The 8438-nt window shown below is 43.8% G+C and overlaps 1 pseudogene; it reads left to right on the top strand.

The window, feature by feature from the left end:
• The first annotated feature begins 560 nt into the window (after positions 1-560).
• LOC144495345 (histone H2B type 1-C/E/F/G/I-like) lies at positions 561-936 on the top strand (annotated as a pseudogene).
• Positions 937-8438: the final 7502 nt, after the last annotated feature.

Here is an 8438-nt window from a genome sequence, read left to right as displayed (position 1 = left end):
AACATTGCTATGCGTAACTGGTATTAACTGAAGTAGTGTCAACTTGGCATCCGCCTCACTACTGGGCAAACCTTCGCTCAGTGAGAGATAACACTGAACTATTTTTGAAACGCTAACATAGACCTTTTGCAACCCATTCATTTCAGCAAAGTTTCTTTTCAAATCAGGTCAGATCTAATGTGCAAAACATGCAGTGTAATTCTTCCAAAGTAAAACTTTTCTGACAGACGGAAGATCCACACAGGACATTATGGAAATGCTGACTTCAAAAGGTATTTAATTCAAGTTAACTTTATGAATTAACATCAAATATATATGAAAATAGGGAAGGTAATCAAGCTCATGCTCCATCGAGTTTTTGATGATGCAGAACCAGGAAATCTCACTGCTTGAATTAATGATACTGGATATGGCTCTCAGTGGAACAGTCCTGGGTTTAATACGGAAAAGATTACCCACACTATCTGGAGAAAATTGGTTTAACTCATAGCGACTCATTGACCCCAATTTTGCTCTCAGTGGTGAAAGGATGGTGCTTGTGTCTGCAGTCTGCATGCACCATGTCTGAAGAAAAGGAAGTACAAGCTTCCAAGACGGGCACCAAGAAGGCCCAGAAGAAGCCTCCAACAAAGAGCGGCAAGAAGAGGACGTGGAGCAGGAAGGAGAGTTACTCCACCTGCATCTACAAAGTGACGAAGCAGCTTCGCCCCCGACACTGGCACCTCCTCAAGGCCATGACCATCATGGACTCGTTCGTCGATGATATCTTCCAGTGCATCTCGGGCGAGGCTTCCCACTTGGCCCATTACAAGTGGCAGACCATCAGCTCCCGGGGGGATCCAGACTGCCGGGCACCTGCTGCTGTCTGGAGAGCTGGCCAAGCACGCTGTGTCGGAGGGGACAAAGGCGGTGACCAAGCACACTAACTCCAAGTGAAGCTGTACGATGCAGTGAAAAAATATACCTCACTGACGTCTGATCTTGAACCTTTCATGATGCTTTCACTAAAGGTTTCCTCTAATTCTGCATCATTTATGACGTGGAAATTTCCATAGAAGATCGATAGGATCTGTGAGTGGGGCAAGAATCAGCTATGCTCTTCAACCGATCTAATTGAAAAATCTTCACTGAGCCATGCAGGGTTAGAAATCTTAGAAGAATCTTAGAAACCCTACAGTGCAGAAAGAGGCCATTCAGCCCATCGAGTCTGCACCGACCACAATCTCACCCAGGCCCTACCCCCATATCCCTACATATTTACCCCCTAATCCCTCTAACCTGTGCATCCCAGGACACTAAGGGCAATTTTTTTAGCTTGGCCAATCAACCTAACCCGCACATCTTTGGACTGTGGGAGGAAACCGGAGCACCCGGAGGAAACCCACGCAGACACGAGGAGAATGTGCAAACTCCACACAGACAGTGACCCAAGCCGGGAATCGAACCCAGGTCCCTGGAGCTATGAAGCAGCAGTGCTAACCACTGTGCTACCGTGCCGCCCTCATACCAGGAATTACCTGGGTTCATACCAGGAATTAAAAATATGGAAGTATAAATGAGATTGAAATGATGTGCATAAAGCTAATGGAAGTAAGGGAGAAAAATAAGACAGACATGAAAGTTTTTTTTTTAAATGTTTATTTTAATAGAAATCTCCACCATTAATTTTCATTTGATGGAATGAGATGCCAAATTTATAAAATTAATTTTTCATGGAAAGAGATGCAGCAATGATCATTGATTATACCATTAAACATTCATTTATCCCAGGAAGCATGATCTCTAACCTTTTCATCAACTTTTAATGTAGGAGTCATGGGGAAACAGAGTACAGAGCATTGCTCCCAACTCAAAGCCAAGGCTATCCGTGAGGACTGAATAGTGCACCCTATGGAGGAGTAGGGTTTTTCTGATAGCAATTTCTGGATTTTAGCATTTAGCTGGATATATGCCGACTGTTGAACTTGCTGTGAGATTACCTCCATTGTACCTGTGAGTGCCGATAGCCTCACCGTGAAATTCATCCCAAATTTCAGACCATTGTATCAGAAGCTAAACTTAGTTTGAAGTATATTTACTAGTGTCACAAGCAGGCTTGCATTAACACTGCCACAAAATTACTGTGAAAATCCCTCAGTTAGCACACTCCAACGCCTCTTTGAGTACACGAAGGGAGAATTTAGCACAGCCAATGCACCTAACCGCACGCCTTTGGGACTGTGGGAGGAAACCAGAGCACCCGGGGGAAACCGGGGACTCGGGTTCAATTCCCAGCTTGGGTCCCTGTCTGTGTGGAGTTTGCACGTTCTCCCCATAGGTTTCCTCCGAGTGCTCCGGTTTCCTCCCACAGTCCCAAAGACATGCTGGTTAGGTGCATTGGCGATGCTAAAATGTCCCTCAGAGTAGCCGAACAGATGCCAGAGTGTGGCGACTAGGGGATTTATACAATAACTTCATTGCAGTGTTAATGTAAGCCTACTTGTAACACTAATAAAATTTTTTAAAATTTCAATATTATCCCGGATGCTATCGTCCAGGACTTGCTTGAACTTAACTGCTCACCGGCTGAATTTCTCATCAGCGACAATCACAGCTGGTTTGTGTGATGGACTGGGTTACATACACAAACCTTTGTAGTTTCTTGCGATCTTGATCAGGGCAGGAGCCATACCAAGCTCTGATACAACCGGAAATAATGCTTTCTATGGTGCATCGTTTATCCATATTTGAGCCAAGGCTATAATGAGGTTAGGAACTGAGTGGCCCGAGTAGAACTTAGCATCAGTGAGCAGATAATTGCTTAGCAAGTACCCTTGATGATCCCCTCCATCACTTCCCTGGATGATTGAGAATAGACTGTTGGGGCAGTAATTGGCCGGGTTAGATTTGTCCTGCTTTTTGTGTGCAAGAAATGCCTGGGCAATTTTTGGCATTGCTGAGTGGATTCCTGTAGTTGGACTGCAAACAGATTATCTTTGATCCTTTTTTTCATATTTATCATTTCTGTGCTACCCTGAGATTTTAAACAGAAACTTTAAGAATTGTAAATCGTTACTTTAAGAGCCCATGATGAGGGAGATTCATTTTATGAACTATGACACACAGTGATCAGCAGTAATGCCCATTCGGCCCATCACACCCATTCCCTCCACATTTCACACACAAAGTGCCCTTGTCATGGAAGCCACCCATCTGCTGCCACTTCCTGAGGAAACCAAGTAACAACAGATAAAAGATCAAGTTATTTAAGCTCTATTGTTTTGAGGATTCAGGGTAGACCATTTAGAATGGAAGTGAGGAGACATTTCTTCACCCAAAGAGTGGTGAGTCTGTGGAATTCATTACCACAGGAAGTAGTTGATGCCAAAACATTGAATGCATTCAAGAGGCAGTTGGATATAGCACTTGAGGCAAATGGGATCAAAGGTTATGGGGAGAAAGCAGGATTAGATAATTGAGTTGGACGATCAGCCATGATTGTAATGAATGGCGGCGGAACAGGCATTTAAGGGCCAAACAGCATTCTCCTGCTCCTATCTTCTATGTTTCTACGAAAACTCACTTGTTATCCAAATTAAATTTTCAGTGCCTGCAAAATTTAAATTTGAGTTATATCTATTCATGAAGCAGGCCTTCTGGCACCCAGTTGACATGACAATCTGTTACTGCAGCTATTGTTAGATGAACGGAGATGAAGCAACATTTCCCTATTGGATTAAAGATTTAATTATTATCTTCAAACTGTCCATGGGATAATTACTTTCTGTGTATGTAAAACCTTTGCGGCATGCATTTAGCACTTTCGGCATCACACTTGGGTATCACACTTTTCCATGTAAATTTTAGATCAGACTCAAAAAAGAAGCACCAAGAATAGAAAACAGGAGATGATCATTTACATCCTGAGGAGAAACTTGCTCAGCAACAGAAGATATTAGACTGACCAAGGAGCAAGCATGGCTTGAAGACCTTAAGACATGACAGAAATAAATCTGGTGCTCGAGAGGGATAGGCCACTTGGCAGCAGATCAACGTATTTGTAATATGTGATACAATGTTTCATGGTGGCACAGTGGTTAGCACCGCTGCCTCACAGCGATAGGGACCCCGGGTTCAATTCCCGGCTTGGGTTGCTGTCTGTGTGGAGTTTGCACATTCTCCCCGTGTCTGCGTGCTTTCCCTTCGGGTTCTCCAGTTTCTTCCCACAGTCCAATGGTGTGCGGGTTAGGTGGATTGGCCATGCTAAATTTCCCCTTAGTGTCAGCTAGGGTGAATGCATGGGGATAGGGGGCTTGGGTGGGATTCTGTTTGGTGCAGACTCGATGGGTCGAATGGCCTTCTTCTGCACTGTAGGGATTCTATGATTCTAATGTGCTTTACTTTAAATAACAGACATAATCATATCTTCAAATTATAGAGTGGTTGCAATACAGAAGGAAGTCATTCAGTTTGTTGTGTCTCTTCAAGAGATTTCCTGCCCCTTACCCATAGCTTTGCAAATATTTTCTCTTCAGATAATCCTCAATTGTTCTTTTATTCATTCGTGGGACATGGGCGTCACTGGCTGGCCAGCATTTATTGCCCATCCGTAGTTGCTCTTTAAAAGGTGGTGGTGAGCTGCCTTCTTGAATCGCTGCAATCCATGTGCTGTGGTATGACCCACGATGCCGTTAGGGAGAGAATTCCAGGATTTTGACCCAGCGACTGCAAAGGAACGGTGATGTATTTCCAAGTCAGGGTGCTGAGTGGCTTGGAGGTGGTGGTGTTCCCATGTATCTGCTGCCCTCGTCCTTCTAGATGGAAGTGGTCGGGGGTTTGGAAGATGCTGTCTAAGGCTCTTTGGTGAATTGCTGCAGTGCATCTTGTAGATAGTACACACTGCTGATACTGAGCATCAGTGATGGGGGGGAGTGGATGTTTGGGATGTGGTGCCAATCAAACGGACTGCTTTGTCCTGGATGGTGACAAGCTTCTTGAGTGTTGTCGATCCTCTTTTGAAAGCTGCCTTCATCCCATTCTAGGTAGTTCATTCTACATCCTAATCACTCTCTGTACAGGACATTTCTTTTCCCTAATGCTGTCTTTGTTTCTTTTTCCATTCATCTTAAATAGATATTTTCTGGTTCTTGACCCTTCAGACAACAGGAATAGAATCCCTCCATCCACTCTATCTAGACCTCTCATAATTCTGAATACTTCTATCAAATCCTCTCCCCATCTCTTCTCCGCCGAATGTGTTAAGACAATCAATAGGTCAGTGCGGCTCAAATGGCCTCTTCCAGTCCTGAATTTTCCGTTATCTTATGATGCGCAGAACGTAACCATCATGTAAGTGGTAAGGTTAACTGAGGATAGCTCCCCTAACAGTATTGCGAGTGTCCCTGAACCACATGGTGTGAATTTGTTCAGGAAGGCATCTCGACACCGCCTGAAATTATTTATGAGCACAATTGTAGGCCTTGCCAGCAACATTCATGACTCAAGAATGAAAAAAAATTAATCGATTAGGTTGCTACGGGTCAGTTCTCTGGAAGATTAGAGTTGGAAGCTATTTGTTTAATGTTCATAGAATCCCTACAGTGCAGAGGGAGGACATTCGGCCCATTGAGACTGCACTGGCAACAATCCCACTCAGACCCTATCACTGCAACCCAAGTATTTGCCCTGCTAATCCCCTGACAATAAGGGGCAATTTAGCTCGGCCAATCAACCTAACATGCACAGCTTTGGATTTTCTTAGGCTACAGCAGTCGATAGGAGAACTTTCTTATGAAGACTTAATGGAATTAAATTTACTTTGAATAGAATTTTGGTCTGACATTACGTAGTTTGATTTTTTAATGCTGTTTTACAACCTAATATTGTTATCGAAAGGTGGAAACAGAAAAAAGGAGCAGGAGTAGGTTATTCAACCCTTCACCCCTACTCTGCCATCCAACATGATCATGACTGATCCTTTATCCTAATGCCATACTGTCGCACTCCCCCTATACCCCTTCGCATCTCAAGAGTTATATAGAAACATAGAAACTAGAAGCAGGAGTACGCCAGTCAGTCCTTCGAACCTGCTCCTCCATTTATTTTGATTATGGCTGAAAGTTGAATTCAATATCCTGATCTCCCCTTCCTCCCATATCCCTTGATCCCTTTAACCCCAAGAGCTACATCTAATTTCTTCTTGAAATCAGACAATGTTTTGGCCTCAATTACATTCTGTGGTCATGAATTCCACACATTCACCACTCTGGGTGAATAAATTTCATCTCACCTTAGTCCCAAAACGTTTCCCCCCTTATCCTCAAACTATGGCCTCTAGTTCTGGACTCCCCCTCCATCAGGAACATTCTTTCTGAATCTACCCTGTCTAACCCTGTTAGAATTTTATAAGTTTCTATGAGATCCCCTCTCACTCTTCTAAATTCCAGTGAATATAATTCTAACTGACTTAATCTCTCCTCATATGACATCCCAGGAGTCAGCCTGGTAAACCTTCGCTGTGCTCCCTCTATAGCAAGGACATCCTTCCTCAGATAAGGATACCAAAACTACACACAATACTCCAGGCATGGCCTCAACAATGCCCTATACAATTGCAACAAAACATCCCTATCCCTATACTCAAATCCACGCAGATGCGGGGAGAAAGTACAAACTCCATGCAGACAGTCACTCAAGGCCAAGGAGGATTTGAGTATAGGGATAGGGATGTTTTGTTGCAATTGTATAGGGCATTGTTGAGGCCATGCCTGGAGTATTGTGTGTAGTTTTGGTATCCTTATCTGAGGAAGGATGTCCTTACTATAGAGGGAGCACAGCGAAGGTTTACCAGGCTGACTCCTGGGAGGAGAGTTAGAATTATATTCACTGGAATTTAGAAGAGTGAGAGGGGATCTCATAGAAACTTATAAAATCCTCTCGCTATAAAGGCCAACATACCATTTGCCTTCTCTACTGCCTGCTGTTTAGAAACCTAGTTCCTTCTTAAATATATTTAGTGATTTGGCCTCCAGACTTCTGTGGTAGAGAATTCCACAGGACCACCATGTTCCGAGTGAAGGAATTCATCCTCATCTCAGTCCTAAGTGGCCTACCCTGTATCCTGAGACTGTGACCCCTTGTTCTAGATACCCCAGTAAGAGTTTTAACAACACCAGGTTAAAGTCCAACAGGTTTATTTGGTAGCAAATGTCATTAGCTTTCGGAGCGCTGCTCCTTCGTCAGATGGAGTGGATAACTTCATAGTACCTTCATTGCGGTGTTAATATGAGCCTTACTTGTGACTAATAAATGAACTTTAACTTTGAAATCTGTCCAGCCCTGCCAAAATTTCATATGTTTCAATTAGCTCCCCGTTCATTCTTCTAAATGCCAGTGAATATTGGTCCAGTTGAACGAATCTCGCCTTATACAATAATCCTGCCATCCCAGGAATCAGCCTGGTGAACCTTCATTGCACTTCCTCTATGGCAAATGTATTTAGTACAATAAAAGTAAAGTCACCATAGTCTCAGATGACCATAGGCTGATCTCTCCTTTGAGGGGGAGAGCTGGTTATTTAAAGTGAAGTAAAAGTTTATTTATGAGTCACAAGCAGGCTTACATTAACACTATAATGAAGTTACTGTGAAAATCCCCTAGTCGCCACACTCCGGTGCCTATTCGGGTACACTGAAGGAGAATTTAGCATGGCCAATGCACCTAACCAGCACATCTTTCAGACTGCGGGAGGAAACCGGAGTACCCGGAGGAAACCCACGCAGACAGGGGGGCAGCGTGCAGACTCCGCACAGACAGTGACCCAAGCCAGGAATCAAACCGGGGCCCTGGCGCTGTGAGGCAGCAGTGCTAACCACTGTGCCTCCCTGAGGATCACCACACCTCAGGCGAGGGGCAAGGTTGAGAAAGTGGGGTGTCCATGAATAACCTCAGCCAGTACAGGAATTGAACCCGCGCTGTTGGTGCCGCTCTGCATCACTAACCAGCCTGCTGTTATCATTGCACGTCGAAGAATGCATATTTTAAAAGATTAATTCTTGGAATATGGACAGATATTTATTATCAGCATTTATTATCCGAGCTTTGTTGCTTTTGAGAAGTTGGGGCTCAGCCTTCTTCATGAACTGTTGCAGTCCATGTGGGAGAGAGATACACTTTGAGTGATGTTAGGTAGGAAGGAACTTGGAGGTGACAGTGTTGCTTTGTACCTGTTGCTCTGTTTCCTTCAAGGTGGCAAGGTTCACCAGTGCTGGAGGTGCAGTCGAAGATTTAAATCAAGTTCAAAAAGAATGCAATGTAAGGAAAGTACTTTCTCCATCCAGTCTAATAGTAATTAAAAAAGAAATGGCTTAGCGAAGCTTGGTAAAGTTTTCTTATCTCACTGTGAAGTTCATTTCCTCAATCAGGATGTCATTAACACCTTTTATCTGAATATGTTCAGG

The sequence above is a fragment of the Mustelus asterias genome, chromosome 6, assembly GCF_964213995.1.
Source record: "Mustelus asterias chromosome 6, sMusAst1.hap1.1, whole genome shotgun sequence".
NCBI lineage: Eukaryota > Metazoa > Chordata > Chondrichthyes > Carcharhiniformes > Triakidae > Mustelus > Mustelus asterias.
The sequence above is the reverse complement of the archived record's forward strand: the minus strand, read 5'-3'. Positions and strand labels throughout refer to the sequence as shown.